The 19370-nt window shown below is 50.0% G+C and overlaps 1 long non-coding RNA gene across 1 annotated transcript in view; it reads left to right on the top strand.

Moving 5' to 3' along the window:
• The window catches only part of LOC116285323 (uncharacterized), a 177629-nt gene extending 160716 nt beyond the window's left edge, over nucleotides 1-16913 (top strand). The window contains exons 4-6 of the long non-coding RNA XR_012063941.1: nucleotides 5015-5179; nucleotides 12527-12630; nucleotides 16110-16913. This is a non-coding gene — a long non-coding RNA (uncharacterized lncRNA). The remainder of the gene's footprint in view (nucleotides 1-5014; nucleotides 5180-12526; nucleotides 12631-16109) is intronic.
• The last annotated feature ends 2457 nt before the right edge of the window (nucleotides 16914-19370 follow it).

Here is a 19370-nt window from a genome sequence, read left to right as displayed (position 1 = left end):
AAATTACTTAGAAATACATAAGGAGAAAGTAAAAAAATAATCAGCTAATTCCACGTTCTCAGATGATCACTGTCTGTAGTTTGAGGTATGTTGACTCAAGTTTTTTTCCTGTCCATCCATGTATTGTATTTCCCCATAAGTGGTGTGAGTCCGTGTGTAACATTTTGTGAACCACTCTTTCGCTGAATAGTATACCCGAGATGTCTTTATGCAGAATCCACATCACTCTAGGGTATAAATACACAACACTGGAAAAAACAACCGCTTTTCACAGATTTCTATCTGGTATGAAGTTTCACCTTTGTAGGCAGTGCTGCAGTCAGTTTCTTTTGTGTAGTTTGTTCATTTCGTTGGTTCAGTTAGAATACAGCAAGTGAAATTTCTGGTAATTTAGAATTTGACTTCTGTCTCTAAGTTGCTCTCTGTGTCGTTCAGACCATTTTATTTCTCCTTTTCCCCATTTTTTTCCATGATTGGGTATTATCAAACTTTACAAATCTTTGCCAAAGTGATAGGGAAATAAGTTTATTATTTTTTCTATTTCTTTGACTATAGAAAAATAGGACTGATTTTTGCATTCTTATTGCCCAGCTGATTTTTTTTTTGTCAATAGCTTCTCATTGCACATTTTCCATTGACCTGTTTCTTTTATTGCTGCAATTATAGAAATTGTTTGTTAAGGATAATAAACTTTTATTGGGCATGTATATTTTCAGTACTTTCCATCTTTTTCCTTTAACTTCGTGGTATATTTTGTGTAAAAGAATTTAAAACTATTTATGTAGCCGAATCTACCACTCATAATCGTTCTGGTTTTTCTGTCGTGTAAGAAAAATCCTTCTCTGTGCACAATTTTATGAAAATATTTACGGTGAATTTTTTAACACTTCTATTGAAGTGTAACGCACATACAATCCATCTAAGTAAGCCTACAATTCAATAGTTTTTAATACATTAACACAGTGATATAACCATCACAGCTAATTTTAGAGTGTTCTCATCATTCCAGAACAAAACTGCAGACCCGTCCCTCCAGCCGTCTAACGCCAGGCAGTCGCTAATCCGTGCACAGTGTCTGCAGATGTGTTCATGCTGGACGTTTACTGCGAATGGAAACATACAACATATGATGCTTTGTGACTGGCTTCCCTCACTGAGCATAATGTTTTCCAGGTTCACCCAAGTTGCAGTGAGTGTCAGCATTTCACTTCTTTTTCTTGCCAAACAGCACGGCATCCTGAGAATATACAGCGCCTTGTGTCTGCGTTCAGCAGTTGAACGTTTGGGGATGACGTTTTTGCTGTTACAAATAATGCTGACACGGACATCCGTGCACAGGTTTCCGTGCAGACGTGTGTCTCCACTTCTGTTGGGTGTGTGTCTAGAAGTGGGGTCGCTGGATCAGGTGAAAACCACAAGGACCGTTTTGAGGGCTGGTCCAGCTGGGCTCCCGAGAGACGGCATCACCTTATGTTCCCAGTGGCGATGACGAAGGTCCGGGTTTCTCCCCTCCGACCCTGTCACTGGCGCTCTTTTTTATTACAGTCATCCTGGCGGCTGTGAAGCGGTATTCCGTGGTTTTAAATTGCTTTTTCCTGCTGCCTAAAGGTGTTGCCTGTCGTTACATGCACTTACCAGCTGTTCGTGTGTCTTCTTTGGAGAACTGCCTCTTCATACTGCCTCTTTTGTCCTTTTTTCTTCCGTTGGCTTCTTTCGCTTTGCAATATGCGTTTACGTTTCCCTCGTGTCTTCCTCTGGCTTGATAGCTCGTTTCTTTCAACTGTTGAATAATAAGCAGTTGTAAGGTGTGTCAGTTTGTTCATCCGTCACCTACTGAATGACACCCCGGTCATTTCCAGTTTTGGACAATGATGACTCGAACTGCTAATATGTTGTTGAAGACCTTTTGCGTCTATGTTCACGGAAAATGCTACACTTCAGTTTCCCTTCTTGTAATGTCTGCATCTGGCCTTGGTCCTGGGGTGCTGCTGACCTCCAAGCATTAGTTAAGAAGTGTTCCTTCTGGTTCTGTTTTCTCAAAGAGAATCTAGAGAATTCGTGTCGTTTCTTCCTCCACCACGTCGTGGAGGTCACCAGTGAAACCAGCAGAGCTCTGTCTCGTGGCAGGTAATTAATCATCGATTCGATGTCTTGGATGGTTACAGGCTTCCTCAGACACTCGATCTCAATCTGTGTGAGATCCGGTGGTTCGTGTGTCTTAAGGAACTGGTCCATTTCATCTAAATCGTCACGTTCATGAGCACAGTCACCGTATCCTTTACTATCCTTTCAGCGTGTGTCCTACTAAGCCTGTGATGACCTGCCTTCGTCCCTGATATCACTGTGATTTGAAGTCAAGTTCGCAGGCTGTGAACCATGGTGTGCGTTCTCCTTAGAAGATGGCAGGCGACCAACTGATAAAAACAGTAGACTTTTGTGGGAAGAAAAGGAGAAAACACGGTGTGGATAATTTTAACGCTCGCTTTCTTCACAGGCATGTATTTGATGAGACGGGTTTTACAAAGGAGTTCTTCAGCGAGAACAACTGATCTACGTACAGAGATTTCATTTGGTTCTGTGACAACTTTCAAGGTTTTCTTTCCCTCTGAACCAATAGATGGATGAATTGGGCGAAGTCCTTCCCGCGAGCACTTGGGTCAAAGGGAGCAGTGTCCCTGGATCCACCTCTTCGCCCAGCACAGACAGCACGCTCTCCACGCTGGTCCCTACCTTATGAGGATGACTTATCTTGAAAAATTTCCGAGGGTGTTCTCAGTTTTCTTTCATGTACTGAGTCAACTTTTATAAGAGATTCTCATGATACATTTTTTAAAAATAGAATCACTTGTGTTATTAGCCATGGCTTTCGTAGCTCGCTGTCTTTCACTGCGCCGTTCAGCTTCTGCCAACACCGCATTCAGCTGGGAGAAGAGGTCACCCCCCCGACCCTCCCGAGGCCCAGCCGTTCCCAGACGTCTGTCCTCTGTTCCTTTGAGAGGCTGTAAACCAGCACAAAGATGCCAAAGAGCTCTTGGCTTCGCTCTCCGCTCTTAAGCGCTTTCAGGCTGCCCACCGCCTTGGCTCTTACCGCTTCTTCCTGGGAAAAGCCCGCTGTTTCGGGCAATGCTGTGGGGCTATCATCTTGGAGAGGGTGGGGAGTACAGTTGCTGTGTTCTAAAGTTATGCACGACAGACTGCAGGAGTCTGGTGAGATCTGCCCCAGCAACGTGTATCTGCTTGTAGACTGCGGGGAGCACGCGGGGGTGTCTGGAAAGCCCACTGCTTGTTCCGTGGACTTGGGAAACAGTTTCTACCAGTTCACATGTTAATGTGGAAGAGATTTCCCTTGGACTGGACCATCCTGCTTGGTGATGGCGGGATGAGCTGGTCTAAGTGCCCGTTGTACCAGCGAGATGTCTGGCCGGGGCCCTCGGTCCTCCCCACGGCACAGAGCCCAGGGCACACCTGGATCTGCCCCAGCCTGGCGAGGCTGACGGTGGTGGGTGAAAGCTGGTTCACGCCTGTTGTGTGCAACACGCGCATTGTGTGACACTGGGATTAACCAAGTGTTAATGGCCCAGGTGAGACGGGCTTTGTCATGGACCCAGGACAGAAGATTGAAGGGGGGTGTGGTAAGTTTATCCACCACAGACGTGAAAAGCAAAAGTGACTTCAGAGGACCTCAGTTCTAATTTGGATGCTGCCAATCATGAGCCTCTGGCATTAGCACAGTTGCCCTGTGGCTCACTCCCCACCCTGCTTTACAGATTGGGAGTAAGAAAGGAGACGGTGCATTTGGAAGTGCCTGGTGACTTTGAAAGTATGAGGGGAAAAAAGGTGTGAAAGGCAGAAGGGAGAAGGCTCTACAGAGTAGCGTTCAGCACATCAGAATCATTCCGTGTTTTCAGATATGCGTACATAAAACTTGAAGCCAAAGTTGTCCTTTTGAATTATTAATGACTTACTCAGCTGGTGATATATGAAGCCAGTTATTCTGATACAAGACCCGGCATTACAGGTCCCCTGATTACAGGTCGAGCTGCTTCTGCACCCCCTCCCCCGCCGCCCCGAGGTCCCGGCACTTCCCCGTACACTCCGGTCACAGCTTTCCTGGTTCTTTTACACACAGAGGTGGCTTCCTGCTTTCACAAGCACATGTGCCCCCACAGAAAGCATTCGCATTAGTTCGTAGTTTTAATGTTGTTATTGCCAGATTGTAAATGCTGTTCTTTTCCTTTTTCTTATTTTTCTGTTGAAGTGCAGTCATTCTACACGTGTGTCCGTTTCTGGTGCACAGCGTCGTGCCTCAGTCATCCACACACACACACATCCCTTTTCATACTCTTTCTCATTACAGGCTACTGTGAGCCACTGAACAGAGCGCCCTGTGCTGTACGGGAGGACCCTGTTGTTCATCTGTTTCATATACAGCAGTGTGTATCTGCCAATCCCAAATTCCACATTTATCCCTCCCCTCTTTCCTCTATGGTGGCTGTAAGTTTGTTTTCTGTGTCTCTGAGTCTCTTTCTGATTTGTGAGTAAGTTCATTTGTCTCATTTTTTTCGACTCCACATACATGTAAGTGACATCTTGTAGTGTCTGTCTTTCTCCATCTGATTTATTTCACTTAGTGTGATAATCTCCAGGTCCATCTATGTTGCTGCAAACAGCATTATTTCATTCTTTTTTATGGCTGACTAGTATTCCCTTATATAAATATACCACAGCTTCTTTATCCAGTCATCTGTCGATGGACATTTAGGCTGTCTCCACGTCTTGTCTATTGTAAATAGTGCTGCTGTGAACATTGGGGTGCAGGTGTCCTTCTCAGTTGGAGTTTTCTCCAGCTGTGTGCCCAGGAGTGGGATTGCTAGACCACACAGTAACTCTACTTTTGGTTGAGAAGCTGCTCTTGATAGCTGCATGTAGGCAGTGCCTGCTCCAGGCCGGGCAACCAGCAGAGGAAGCGGTGATGGACTTCCTGTAAGTGACTGCATTTAACCTTTGTCCGCAGGTCTTCCTGACACCGAGGCCCATGTGCTGACTGCCTTTCACATGCAGGACTCACATCTGCACGCAGAGCTGACCCAGGAGACTGAGGGTCTTGCCCAGAGTGAAGCCCAGACCTGCAAGGGGGGCAGCAGTTTCTGGTTATACCCTGGGGATCTGGGACTTCGAGGTAAGACATTCTTCTGATATGAGAGGGTCGTTCAAAAACTACTGGGCAGCCTCCAGACAGGACAAAGGCACCCTTCCATCACGACACAGACGGCCCTGCTTCACGCTCTGTGCAGCAGACACAGCGGCATCAGGAGAAGAAAGACAGCCAGTGTAGCGCCCTTCCTCGCGCGCCATGTCACCCCTCGCCCGCGGAGGCCGGCCTGGGGATGGCGGGAGCTGCGTTTCCTGCGTGGTTGTGACGTTTGCTCGCCGGGACCCGTCTAGCTGCTTCTTCCTCGGCAGAGGTGGGTGACTAGGGACACCTGGCGCTGTTGGCAGGGCAGCCAACCAGGACCTTCGTTGTCCAGACCACCAGGCTTCCAGCAGGACTAGGAGTCTCAGGAGTATCTCTCCACATATAACTGTACGGTGACACAACTTAAAAAGTAAGAATGCAGTTTCATGTCTCGGCACCGTGTCTCCTCCTCCACCTCGTCTGCTTCCTTTCTTTGCTTTCCCTTCACTGTGCACTCACGTCCGTTCCCAGACTTCAGCCGGTTTCTCAGTGTGCTAAGGCTGGTTCTGGGAGGATCTAGGAAAAACACCCGTGTGTTATACTGTTAATAACAGTCCGGGAGTTGTCGCATTGCCTCTCTTCCCTTGGGGTGTCTCTTTGTCTTAATTCCCCTGAGCTGGAGAGAACCGAGGCAGAAGGCTGGCATGAGGGATGTTAAGCCTGGCGGGTTTTTCCTTCCATTTAGATTTTCCCATTTTAGGCTGTGTCTTCAAGATACAAAGATGTGCATCTTGACATGTGTTGGATGTTTATTTTTAATTGAAGTGTGTCAACTTCTGGTGTGTCCATGTCTGGTGTGCAGCCCGGTGTCCCAGTCATGCATGTACATACGTATATTCATTTTCATCTTCTTTTCCATTAAAGGTTACTACAGCATATTGGAGATAGTTCCCTGTGCTGTACAGAAGAAACCTGTTTTTTCACTCTGTGTTTATATACAGTGGCTAACATTTGCCAACCTCAGAAAGGGGGTGGGAGGGGATACATTTGGGAAGATGTGCTGGGTCTTTAAGGTACAATCCATACAAGTTGTCACAATCACTTGTTTTCTGCAGGCTTCTAGCTCTTAACAAACTTGTATATAATTTTTAAGGAAAGCAGAACTTTCTCTGTAAAAAACCATTATTTTGTAGCTCTATTAAATGGGCATGGGCAGTTTTTTTTTTTAAATAGAGGTGTACCATATGTAGTGGTTTCTCCATAGTGGTTTGTAGCTTCAAATCAGAAGCTAACAAGCCTTTGCTGGTCGGGGACTGACCCGCAGCGTTGCTGCGGACACTGCGCCGGAAGTTACTGCGCCGACCGCCCCTGAGGACGGGGGAGTGCGGGTTTCCCACGCGGCGTCCTCTTGCCCTCTGCTGTCTTCTCTCCCCATTTCACGATTGTCCCCAGTGACTGGCTGAAACGCTCCTCTCGGGTGAGAACACTGCCACTCTGGTAATCCCTGATCGCTCCCAAGTGACGGGCAGTGTGACATATCATGGAACACCAGTATCTTAACCCAAAATAATGACCATTAAACAAAAACTCGGTGATGGCGATGAAGCCGCGCACGTGCCCTCGTGCTGAGCCGGTCTGTGAGTCGGCCCCAGGTTCCTCTTCTCGGTCAAACCCAGAGCGTCCGGAATGTGCTGAACAGCCAGGCTCCGTGGCCTCGCACAGCGAGTCCTGGGATGGGCTGGCCAGGTTTCCAGCAGGTCGTAGACCAAGGGGGCCGCTCCGAAAAAACAGCCGTGAAAGGTCCGCCTTCAAAGGATCTCTCTTATGTCTCCTCTGAAATAAAGAGTGCGCGCCTGCCACTGTGCGCTCTCACTTGAACTTACTGTGGACAATAGCTATCACACAGTAATTTCAAAGTAAATACATATTTTCCTGATTAGAAGATACCCCTGCCTCCCTCCCCCCACCCCCCCCAGACATGTGAGTGACACAATAGGGAAGAATTTGAGGCCTGGCAGGAGTCAGCGGCTGGAAGTTAAATTTCTGGCAAGATGATATGTCTGAATGTTAAAATTCAGCCGCGACTTTGGGCCTCCTAGTCTTTTGTTTAGACTTTTCCCCCCTTTCTTCTGCCTCGAGATGAAGAGAAAGCACACTGTGCCTGGGCCTCAGCTTAGCTGCTTCTGGCCGTGAAGTCGCTAACTCTGACAGCAGCGATGCTTTAGCTGTCACGACTCTGACCTAATGGAACGCAGGACACGAAAGCTAATCAGGAAAAGTGGCAGAGGTAAGACTTGGCTGCCGAGAAAAATCAGATTTATCTCCTTCACTACCCACCCCCCACCTCCATCAGTCTTCCAAACTCTAGACATCAGACTGGAAAGGCATTTGGGACGGAGCCGGGGAGAGAGTGGGCAGCTCTAACTCAGGAGGGACTGGGGGTGGGGGGGCGCAGCTCGCTGGCGGAGCACGTGCTTGGCACGCACACGGTCCTGGGTTCAGTCCCCCGTCCTCAGTACACAGTGCTGTATATAAAATACATAAACAACAGGGCCCTTCTGTACAGCGCAGGGAATCACACTCAGTTTCTTGTAATGAACTATAGTGGAAAAGAGTCTGAAAACACACATGTGTGTACGTGTGTAACTGAGTCACTTTGCTGTACGCATGAAAGTAGCGTAAACGCACTGCCCTTCGGCCAAAAGTAAGAATAAAATAATTACACTGAGTGAAATAAACTAGATTAAAAAGAGGAAAATTAATTAATTTTAGAAATTAAATAAATAAACCTGAATAAACCTGATTACCCCTCAAATAAATAAACAAAAACGTAATTACCCCCCGCCAAAGAATTATGAAAAGAAAAAAAAAGGAATTGAGTCAGTTACTTGCTCTGGGTGTAGTCGTGTTTCGGTTCCTAAGCTAGTGAGGCTCCAAGTGGCATTTCTGAGTGTGGGCTCTTGAAATTTTCTATGAATTTTTCAGAACAAAGTTCATGAGGTCAAGACTATTTTCATAAGAAAACTAAAATGCTGTGTGCCTTTTTAACCATGCTGACTTTTGAGTGAGAGATGAGAAGAAGGGTCAGCACCTTGGCAGGTACCTGGGCAAGACCTTAGGCGGCCCGGGTGGGCAGAGTCACCTGCCAGCAGCTAGAGGAACGCTGGGTCCACCGGACGGTGTCGCCGGTGGAAGTACCCGTGTTCTGGCACGTGTTACATAGCTGTGTGGAACGTCGGCCCTGAGCACGCCTGTTCGACACTTCGCGTGTTGAGATGCGTGGTACGTGCCCTTCCTGCTCGGGGCGGGCGGGTGCCCTGTGCAAAGCCCTCAGAGTTCTTTCGGCTGCCATCAGCACGGCGGTTTCTGAAAGATCACTGGCAAACTTCAGCCTCGCAGACCTGGGTTTTGGCCAAAAATTTCCTCCAAAAAGAACCGAGTCTGTTACTTTAAAGAAAACCATGGGGAGTATTCGCTGCCCCTGATAAACTTGAAAGTCTCGAGTTAAAATCAGAATTCTTAAAGGCTTGTCATCAGCCACCGCGAGCCTGAAGGCTTCCCTGGTTTTAAAGAATGCAGGATGCAGTTTGCAGTGAAAATAGCAATGGTGAGATTTTGTATTGTTTGATGAGATGTTGCGACATTTACACAAACCAGTGTGACTCCGAGGTGGGGTTCTCCAAATGAGGGAGGCGTGACGTAACAAAATCTTGCATCGATAAACGATCGAGTCCAAGTGATACTCAGACCAATGGATTGTGATGCAACCAAAGGATTTCATCAGTGTGATGATTGATTCATTGCTGTAATTAAATTTGAGACATTAGCATTTGTGATGCTTGGGTGTAGTGTCGGTGAAAAAAATGCTACAATAATCTGGGAAAACTGTTACAATAATCCTGCGTTTTCCAAAGACATGGTACATCTCTGTGAGGCCAGATGTCCTTCTTCCTGAGCAAAGTGGTGCCACACTTTGGATGAGGAAGCAGATGTGAGAATGCACCTTCTCTCTGTCAAGCACGTTGGCCGCCCAAGGGAGGGGCACCGGGGCGAGTAGGGTGGTCTCTCTGAGAGAGGAAGGGATGCTGTGGGTCCAGGCAGAGCCAGGCAGTCGGACTTCACAGAGAGGGCGCAGCCGGCCGGAGAGTCTTCAGCTGAGTGTGAGTCACCGCGTGAAGCCAGGAAAACACCGAGCGCTGGGGAAGGACCCGCCCAAAAGGCATGGGCAGAGGCGCTGGGGCCAGCGTCAGCTGGGAGCGGCTCCTGCTCCCAGCAGCCAGCGCAGGACACCTCATAACTCACGGGGCAGCGGGCGGACGGCTCAGAGGCCAGGTGGGACACTGACCAAGATGGCCTGTATTCTGGGCCATGAAACACAACCCCCAAAGCAAAAGGATCCAAGTCATACGCACTGTGTTCTTTGCCCACAGTGAAAATAATTTAAAGGCCAATCACAGAAAAATATCAGGAAAATCCCCAAATACTTGGAAACTAAATGGCATACCAAGCAGTCCCTGGAAAAAGGAGGGGAAAATCAGGGGGTGGGGGGGTAGGAGCTGTTTTGGATTTAATGACAGTGACATTGCCGATCACCTCTTCAGACTGATGGGAAAACCAAAGCACTTACGCAAATTACAAACATCAGAAACGGGACAGGTGACGTCACTGTAGATTGTGCAGATACTAACAGAGGAATAAGGGGAGCTTACGAGCAGCTCACGACCAGCAGTTACGAACGCAGACGCGATCGTCAGTTCCTTGGAAGCGACAACCTGGCAAACCTGGCTCCCAAGACACCGAGAAGCTGGATCCCACTGGGTTTACTAATGTAGCCGCAAAGAAAGGTCCAGGCCCAGGTGTCTTTACTGGCAAATTCTACTGAGCACTTAAGAAATAAATAATAGCAGTCACAGACAATTCTTCCAAAAACTGAAAGTTTGGGGATATTTCCCAACGCAGTGCACGAGGTCAGCATCACTTTGATACTAAAAGCAGACAAAGGTATTGGAGCAAAGGAAAGTTATAGATAAATATCACTAACATAAGTGCAAAAAAGTCTTTATGAAAATCACAGGACACAGACGTCAACCGTGTATAACATGACTGGACGGCTCCAAAAATGAGACGCGCGGGGCTGCCTGTACCGGGGTGGGCTTCTCCCGAAACAAAAGTGCCTGTTTGCAACGCCATCCCCATTCGAGGCGATTGTGTTTGGGGAGTTGTTACCAACCTACATTGGGACAGAGAATGGACTTTGGCAAGATTATGTTTAAAAATCCAAATACCCCTTTACCCACCCGAAGTCTTCACCCTACGTTTTCATTCTCATAGACGTACACTTAGCGGTAATCTGCGTGGAGATGTGTCCACCGCGTGCATGGTCCATGTGGGGATTTCAGACCAATCGCATTTGACAGGATGCTGTGCACCAGAGACCGACCCAACACTGTTAACTGACTATGCTTCAATTAAAGAAAAGAAAAACCCCAAAAACAAGAGAAAAGAAAAATAAAATAAATTAAACTGGCAATAAAATGTATCTTCTCTACGGCATTTCAGACCTCATGGGTCCAGAAACTTTGTGTAACTCTGAGGTCAGCTGCAGACAGAAACGCACAGAGGACGTTCCAGGTGCGCCAGGCACTGCCAGGGCTCGGGCGCCTGCGGCCGCTGGGAGTCCCTCACGGAGCGTCGGGTGCCCCCGTGTCTGCAGGCCTGGCTCCGGTCTGGCTTTTTTTTTTTCCAGTCCCTCCGCCCTTCTAGAGGTAACTGCCACTGACTTCAGAGTCCCAGCACCAAAGCCTTCCTGTCTTTCCTGTAAGCGTCTTATAACGTGTATTCTTTCTTCCCAAAGAAGGTGAGGTCGACGATGGCTTCCTGCTCTGATTTTCTTCCCAGCACGTTTCCCTGGTAGACGCTGGGTAGGGAACAGGCCTCCCGACGTTTTCCTAGATACCTCCGGACTTTGTGGGGCGCCTGCAGCTTCAGTTGTAAGGAGGCCGGCCGCGCCCTGGGGGCTGCTCTGGGCTCCAGCCCTGCCGCCCCCCTGAGCCGGGGCCCCAGCCGCCCCGGGGCTCTCGGACCTGCCCAGCCTGGCACGCAGCCCGCAGCCTGGGGGGACGCCCGCAGCCTGGGGGGACGCCCGCGGGGCCCGGGCAAAGCTAACTCCCTTTTCTTTGTAGATTCTGCCGACAGGCAGGGTCCTTCTCGGTGAAGTGTGGTGTTTCCTCCCAGAGGCAGCTCTGAAGTCAGGCAGCACACTTACCCCTGGCTTAACTCCTTGGATACCTAGAGCAATTGTGAGGTTTCTGTGTCTGGCGGGGGGTGGGGGGGACACACGTTTACACGTAGAGTGTACTTAATAGGTTCATTTCCAAGGCAGAGGGGTAACTGTCAGAAACACTTTCTTTTCCTTTTCATAGGAGGAGTAGCCCCTTTGAAAGGTGACTCTGCTGCCTTAGCAGAGAGACCACGTATTGCTGGAAATGTGCCGTGTATGCTCGGAGGACAACCTGTAGTGTTTACCCTTGAGGGAAGCTCAGAATCTGTGAGCAGAATAAAGCAACGACCCTGTGATACTTTTTCTTATTTAAAGTATGTAAGCGTCTATGCTGTACTGAACTTTAACTAGGAGACCATCGTTCAGTGCAAAACGAATCATACGCACGATATTCCCGCATTCCCAGCTTTTAATGTCTATGCCCGTGTGATTTCTAGTCATTTTTAATGTAGGAACGTACTGTTTTCCTTATCGTGGTCAAACCTCACTGCTCCAGGACCCATTTATCAAAACAGGGTTTTTTTCTTAGAAATTGTGAAGTTCAGTGAAAACAGGTTCATTCCAGGGTTCTGACGTGATTCATGGCTGTTTAGAATGAGAAAGAATTCCACGTGCATTCTGAAAAGACGGTCTCTGGTGAAGATTTGTGGAGCTTTAGGAAAAAAGACAATCTGGATTTACTCACTAAATCTTTAAAATTACGACATTTCACTTACAAAACTATTTTCGGAATAAAAGTTGGTATAAATAAATATTGCCGTATTGTGACATTTTAAGCTTAAAAGCTTTTTTTTTTGCTGGAGAACTATGATGAAAATCAAGAACTTGACAAGCCAAGGCTCTCCCTCATCACTGCTGAAACTACACGGGCAGCGCGAGTGGCGTTTGACGTCTGGTGTGACACACGTGGCTTTTCTGCCACGGAAGGGTGTCCCGCCCCAGCAGAAGCTGACGGACACCCTGACTGTGGCATCTCTTCTGTAATCTGAACGTTGCGATTAAGTAAACGCGATGCACCTAGCACACATAAAATCTCTTCTTTCTGACACTGTTTTCCTCTTCATTTCCAGGTGGCCGATTTCCAAACAGAGCCCCTGCACGTGGTGAGCCATTCAGCTCTCGCAGGACAGGACTCCACGCATCAGACGGTGATTTTGGATGAGATGATTCTGAGGTGAGTCTTGGCCTGCGTTTTTGCTTTCAATTGAAAAGTGACAAAGTGTCCGTTCCTGGCGTGCAGCACGAGGTCCCGGTCCCCAGGCTCTGTGTGTGGCGCGGCCCTGGGTCTCGCAGGCGCCAGTCGTCAGTAAACTCCTTTGCGCGCTGCCTGGCGTGTGACAAAGGCTGGAGAAATGCCTGCTGGGTCTGTCGGTGGCTGCTGGTTGTAAGACTGCTGACAGCCTGCAGCATCTGTTCTGACTGTCGCTGTCACCCTGTCTCCTGGGATAGTGGCTGCCCCAGAGTGGAGACTCGGTGAGCGTTGGGTTGGTGAAATCTTCGGTGACTGTGCCAGCCCTCGGCCCAGCAGAAGCGCAGACGGCTCGGTATGTGGATGCTGGCGTTCAAACCACAGCTCAGCCTCCTAGCGTGTGCTGGCCTGGGACAAGAGTGACCAGTGACAACGGGACTCAGCATTGCACAGGTGAAATGTGCATAATTTTTGTACCTCCCTCGTAAGGTTGCTGGGGAACACACAGGAAGGACGTGACTGTGTCTGAGGCTCGGTAAGCATCAGTAAAGGTTCACATCACCAAAACCTTCGCTTTAATTTAATTTAAATGTCACGTTGATAAGCACAGTGGAAAATAAGTTCCCCCTGTGCGCCCCAGCCGCTCAGTTTCCTGCCTGGAGGCACCGCCAGAGGTGCCGAGTCTTGGATGTCTCCTGGAACTTGGCGCACCTACTGCCCAAACCCCGCTGGAAACCTCTCTCCCGTGTCCAGACCCTTGGAGGGGAACCTGCAGTGGGTCCAGACTAAGCGACACCAGTTCGCTTCCGGCGCACAGGAGCTGTTGTCCTGCAAGACCGGCGATACGTAGCCTATCTGACAGGTGGACAGTCAGTGCCTGCCGTCATCCTTGGGCAAGTGAAAAAAAGATGCACGTCAGGAGTTGGTGCTGAGCACAGGCCGCCTCTGCAGCCGCCCGGCTGTCCACCTGCTTCTCACCGTGTTTGAAGCCTCCCCTCCCACCCGCCTCCCGGAAACAGTGCACCTGGCTCACCCATTACATGTTGGTCCTGCCAACGGAAAGGCCTTCCGCGTTCCTGACGTTTCCCGGGTTCAGAGCCCCGAAGGCCCTGATGTCACCGACGTGCTTGACACATGACAGAACGCTGCTCAGAGACTCTGTGGCTTTTCCCTCCCTGCTCACTTCTGCTGGTTTGTGGCTGGTGCTGTAACTAGTCACCACAGCCTTGGAGACCCAAGAGGACAAACACGTGCTGCCTGACGGCCCCGCGGTTCCAGGGCTCGCCCAGGCGTCCCTGGGCTGAGAGCAGGGTGTCGGCAGGGCGGTCCTCCCGGAGGCCCCAGGCTGACGGGGGCTCGGTCCCTGCTGCTCCAGCTCGGGGCGCCTCCTCCGGCGTCCAGGTGAGCAGCCAGCACCTCCCATGTCTGGTTCTGTCATCATAGCCTTTCTCTGACGTGCTCGCCCCCTCTTCCATTTTAAGAAGCGTTGATTACGTGGGGCCTACCAGCATAGTCCAAAAGCCTGTCCCCTTTTTACGGTCGGCTGATGGCCCCACCCTCCTCTTCGTCTTGCAACCTACATTATTCACAGGCTCTCACAGTGTCTGTGGGGACCGCTCCTCTGTCCCGTAATCAGGACGTAGGAACCAAGTGTTCTGACTCTAAATCAAATGCTTTTTCGGTTCTGGACAGTATGATTTTTCAAACTAAAGACTGGCTTAACAGAAAGCAAGCAATCGATTCTGAAACAGTGAGCTTGAACTGTAGCCTGCAGGTGACGGTGGCGAGCCCACCCGGACTGGCGTGAAACTGAGATGCCACGTCAGACCCGGACCCGGGGGGAGAGCGGGAGACGCTGCTCCCAGCTCTGACTTTCGGTGGAGCTGCAGGCCCAGGGCTGGTCTGCCCCTGAGCTGAGGCTGCGTCCCCCTCGTGGGTCGTCGGGAAGAAGAGCGTCGTGGAAGATACCCTGTGTGGACGTGGCCTAAGGCCCGGCCCTCACCTCGTGTCCAGGCTTTGGCAGCTGAAGACCAGCGGTCACCGCAGTGCCCCTTGGATGGCGCAGCCCCAGTGGTTCCGCCCAGAGGCGAACAGTGAGGGTGTTAGGTGCTTCAGAAAATGATGGATAAACAAAAACAGAAAGTGCGTAGGAACAAAGAACAATTTGATGCACTTAAATGAGCTCGTTTTTACACTTATAATTACATTCTCCCCCTTGAGAAAATGCTCAAGTCTTAGGCTGTTTGACTCAGGACATCTTGTGAACCCCTCTGCAGACGCTCAGTAGGGGGTGGTATTAACGTCACACGTCAGTGCGTGCTTTTCTGGCTTAGGGACTGACTCAGTATTTTAATCACGTTTTTCATGATGTGGTATCAGTGAGAGTGCTTTTATTAGGAGAGAAAACAAACAAAGGAAAAATTAAACGGGGCCCCTGAAGGGTTCCTCACCACGCGCCCCCCAGGCTGCCCGCTAAGTAGACAGGACGTTCTTAGATTACGGCGCGTTCAGGCTGTCGCATCACGGTTACAGTTCCCTTCAGCCCAGCCCCTCACAGTGAACTGAAGCCAACGTGGATTTCAGTTCCTTGCTGATTTGCTGACTCTGCAGAGGTCGGTGTAAAATGTTGGCCTGGGCCGAGGAAACACCCTTAATGAACAAAGGCAGCATGTTTTACGGATCGACTTTTGCGTGATTCAATTTGCAGTAAGTATGAGAGTAACCTTTATGAACGGCCCTGTGAACTTAAAAGCAAGCTTGCATTCTGCGGTTAGCTTTTCTTTGCCGTCAGGACTTCCGGGCTGATGACCCAGCTTCTCTGAGCTCTTGAAACCTTTCAGCCGAGGGATGGAAATGCATGACTTTCTGGATGCCCAGAGTCATGTTCTAAGAATTTTATGGAGATTTTGGGAAGGCAGACTCTATTAACTTATCCATGTAATAATTAAGTTAGATGAAAGACAATCTGTACTTTCATTCTTTGCATAGGAAGCCAATGAATATTTAACTCTAAATCTGCCATTCTTTTTTAATTATTGAAGCATAGTCAGTTTGCAATGTTGTGTCAGTTTCTGATGTACAGCCCAGTGCTGCAGTCATACATGAACATAAAATTACTCGTTTTCATATTTTTTTCACCATAAGCTACTTTCAAGATATCAAATACAGCTCCCTGTGCTCCACAGTATAAACTTACTTATCTACTTAAATCTGCCGTTCTAAATACCTTTGTAGTTTCCAGAGGAAGTATTTCTCATCTGAAAAGCCTGTGTGAATCACTCAGTATATCGGTATTTTTTACTTTATTTCATTTTACTGTATTTTTGCCTCTCTGGGAATATATAAACCTTGGCACACTCAGCAGCTTCTTACGCATCCGTTACATCGTGTTCAGTCAGTATGTCCCCTCTGCGTAACCATGAACTATGCTGGGAGTACCAGCACTGATTTTATTTATTTCACAGCCCGGCCTTGGGAGTCTGAAGCACAGGGGTCTGTGCGGATAACCAGCGTGGAGGGCGAGTTTGTGCCCTGTTTCAGTGCAACGATTCGAAGGAAAAGCAACGTGAGTAGGTTGGAGAAGATTTCAAGGTTCCCTTCAAGCTTTTTGTCCAGTGATTTCTGGGGTAGGCAGTGAGGAATAACTTCATTGCTGTAGTATTGTTTCTTATCCCCCTTACACAGCCCCGTTTTATTTATCCTTTTAAATATTTGAAGACTCAGAGGTCTTAGAAATACAGTCATTATGGCTCATGTACCTGAGATTCTGCCAGATCACCTGACTTCACTGTCTCCCGTCCTGTACATGTGACCCGAGCGTGACGTGTGCTTTGGGCTGAAGCTGACGGACAGGAGCTTTCCCGTGAGAGCATCTCGGGCATCTACATGTGCCCGATGCACGGTGTCCCACTGTAGTGCCGGCCTGATGGTCGCTGAACAGACACGTGGACTGAATGGTCTCTGGTGGTGCTCAGGGGAGCTAAGTGGCCCGGGGGAAAAGGAACGGCGGTGACCACCATCAAGCGCCCCAGTGAAATCCAGGTGGAAGTTCTGCTCATCAAAACAAACTCTCTCAGGGGACCTGGGAAAGGGAGTTTTGTATCTTCTCAAGCTGTTGTTTGAGCTGGAAGCCTCAGCCCGTTCCCGGGTGGCAGCCCGAACGCCTGTGAACCAAACAGAGAAGACCAGCAGACAGGCTGCAGCACACGGAGCGGAGACAGACAGACATGGTGCGCTGCGTCTCTTCTCTGGTTCCACGTGGACGTGGACGTGGTCTGCAGGTACAGTGTCATTCTAGTGGTGGGTGTGGCTGAAGCAGCTTGAAGGTGACGCGTCTGGAACAGACCTCCCGAACCGTCTCAACAGTGGCCCGAGCTCTTTTCAACATACACGTGTCTGTGCCCCACTCGGGTGACAGACAGTTACGAACGATCAGTGACTTCGACCAGGAGGGGAAGAACGTTCCCTTCTCATTTATGCATCAATCTTTCAACTTAGTTCACATCAGGCTCCTGCCGGGAGCAGACCTGCCTCTCCTTACTGTCTCCCCAGGCCCCTCTCAGCACTGAGCCCCCAGCCCCATCCCCCGGGTGGGAGAGCTGTGCGCCCCGAGGCTCTCAGGCCGGGGGCTGGGGGGTGTGGGGTTAGTTGCTTTTCCCCTACTGTCCTACACTGGAACCTCAACCCACTTGTTGCAGAAGCATCTTTTTCAGTGGCGATTAGATTTCGGAAGTGTTGTGACTGAGTTGTATGACGGATTAAATCCTGCTGAACGCATTGCCTTGTTTCTTGACACGCCTGGAACCCGCCTCTCCCTCGTCTGGACTTAAAGCACAAATAACTGAAATATAATCAAACTTCTGGAACGTGCATTGTTTTTCGAATTTGCCTTCTTCTCTGAGATGCTTGAACTTGGGAACTCTAAGGAAGGCTGTTACCACTGATAAGGCTGGTGTGTTAGCAGAGTGGATGGGTCCATTGTTGTGGTGACGCTTTTAGAATAAAGTCCGTGGCCACCTTGTTTCTCTTAGCCAAGCCTAGGTTTTGGATGCACATCAGCGTGGTGTATCCCTGCTGAGTCACTCCTGCCTTTCATGTGGATCCTGCAATGTGATGGACAAAGACTGTGTTCTTGAAAATGCATTTGTTTTTCTATAGTTGAGTAAGCCTGGATGAAAAATGAGCCCCAAATGATCTTTAAACCGTGTGATTTCTTTCTTCTCTGAGTCAAATTTAAAGTAAACTCTGAAAGGAATGAGAGCTTAAGGGCCTACTGCCATCAACTCTGCCGGGCTCAACAAAGAAGCTCTGTGCACACGTGGCGGGCTGTGCCCCACCGCCCGCACTGGCGTTTGGTAGCAGTGACTTGTGCACTTTGAGGAGCTGTGCCCCAAGCCAAGCCGAAACCTGCTGAGAGCCTGACAGGCCCATACATCATCAAGCCCACTCAGTTTTGCACCCTGTTGAGCCACCAGCCTGGATTTAAACGCTGGGGTTTGTTGCCTGCTCTATGGGGCGAAGCCAGAAATTCCTCCTTGTGTTTAGCTGGGGCTTCCTTGTGCACAAAGCCTGGGGCCGTCTCAGGCCCTGTGACTTCCACAGTCTCTCTCTCTCTCATTCTTAAGCCACAAGACATGAAGATGTCCTGTGTTGTTTGTGACTTGAAGGAGAGTGTCCTTTTTAATCCGCAGCACTCTGCCCGCTGTCTGTATGCTCCGCCGTCGGGGAGGCCCGCAGATGGTCGCCCGGACTGTCCCTCGCCAGCACCTCCCACGTCCTCGCGCGCTGAGCTCGCGCCAGCCCAGGTTAGAGCAGCCCCAGGAAGGAGGGGCCCCGGCTGGGCTGCGGGTCACACATGCTTTTTCTCGGGGAGTCCTTGGCTCCTGGCGGGTAGGGGGCGTCTCTAGGACCAGAGACTGACGTTCACCTCGTGGCCATGTCCCCCAGGGAGGGTGGCGCTGAGTGTACAGCAGTGACTAGGACACAGCCCGTCCCCGTCCAGCAGGTTAGGGCTGAACAGTGGGGCACAGGCAGTGAAGAGGGAGCTCGGTGGTGTGTGAGGAGGTACACAGGGCAGCTCCCGGGGGCGGGCAGCGTGCTGAGCTGCCAGGTGAGGGGCGGCGGGGTGTAGGGGCGCCCCACCTGCAGGAGGTGCTCAGGGGGCGTCTCTGTGTCTGATGAAAGGGGCAGGACGGGGCGCGGGAGGCAGGCTTGCTGTGGCTCTGCAGCTCTGTCAGTGTGGTGCCTTTTTGGTTCCTTTTTATTTTTTAAAAATTTATTATATTACCTTTTGTTTGTTTATTTAGTGGGAGGTACTTATCTGTCTGTCTGTCTGTCTATCTATTTAATGGAGGTCCTGGGGATGGAACCCAGAGCCTCGTGCCTGCTGGGCGTGTGCCCCCCCCCCGCCCCGAGCTTGCCCTCCCCACCGCGGTTCCTCCCTCGGGCAGCCCAGTGCTCCAGTTTGCAGGCTGGAATGCCGGCTGGGTGCTTCCTGGGGGACTTGCCTGACCTGGACATCGACGAGGTTATTTCAGGACTGACGTTCCAAAGGAAAGACGTGGCCACCTGATGGGTCTCTGGAGTTTTACTCAACTTTGCACCGACCCCTGATGGCTTTTGCAGGAGCTGTGGGACCAGGGAGGGTCTGAGTCACTCGGAATCACTTCAGCTGGCCATCCCGAGAGGCCCACGGCGGGAGGAGGGGCGACTTGGCCAGAACATCC

This window comes from Vicugna pacos, chromosome 24 (genome assembly GCF_048564905.1).
Source record: "Vicugna pacos chromosome 24, VicPac4, whole genome shotgun sequence".
NCBI lineage: Eukaryota > Metazoa > Chordata > Mammalia > Artiodactyla > Camelidae > Vicugna > Vicugna pacos.
Note: the sequence above shows the minus strand (reverse complement) of the source record. Positions and strands in the feature narration are given on the sequence as shown.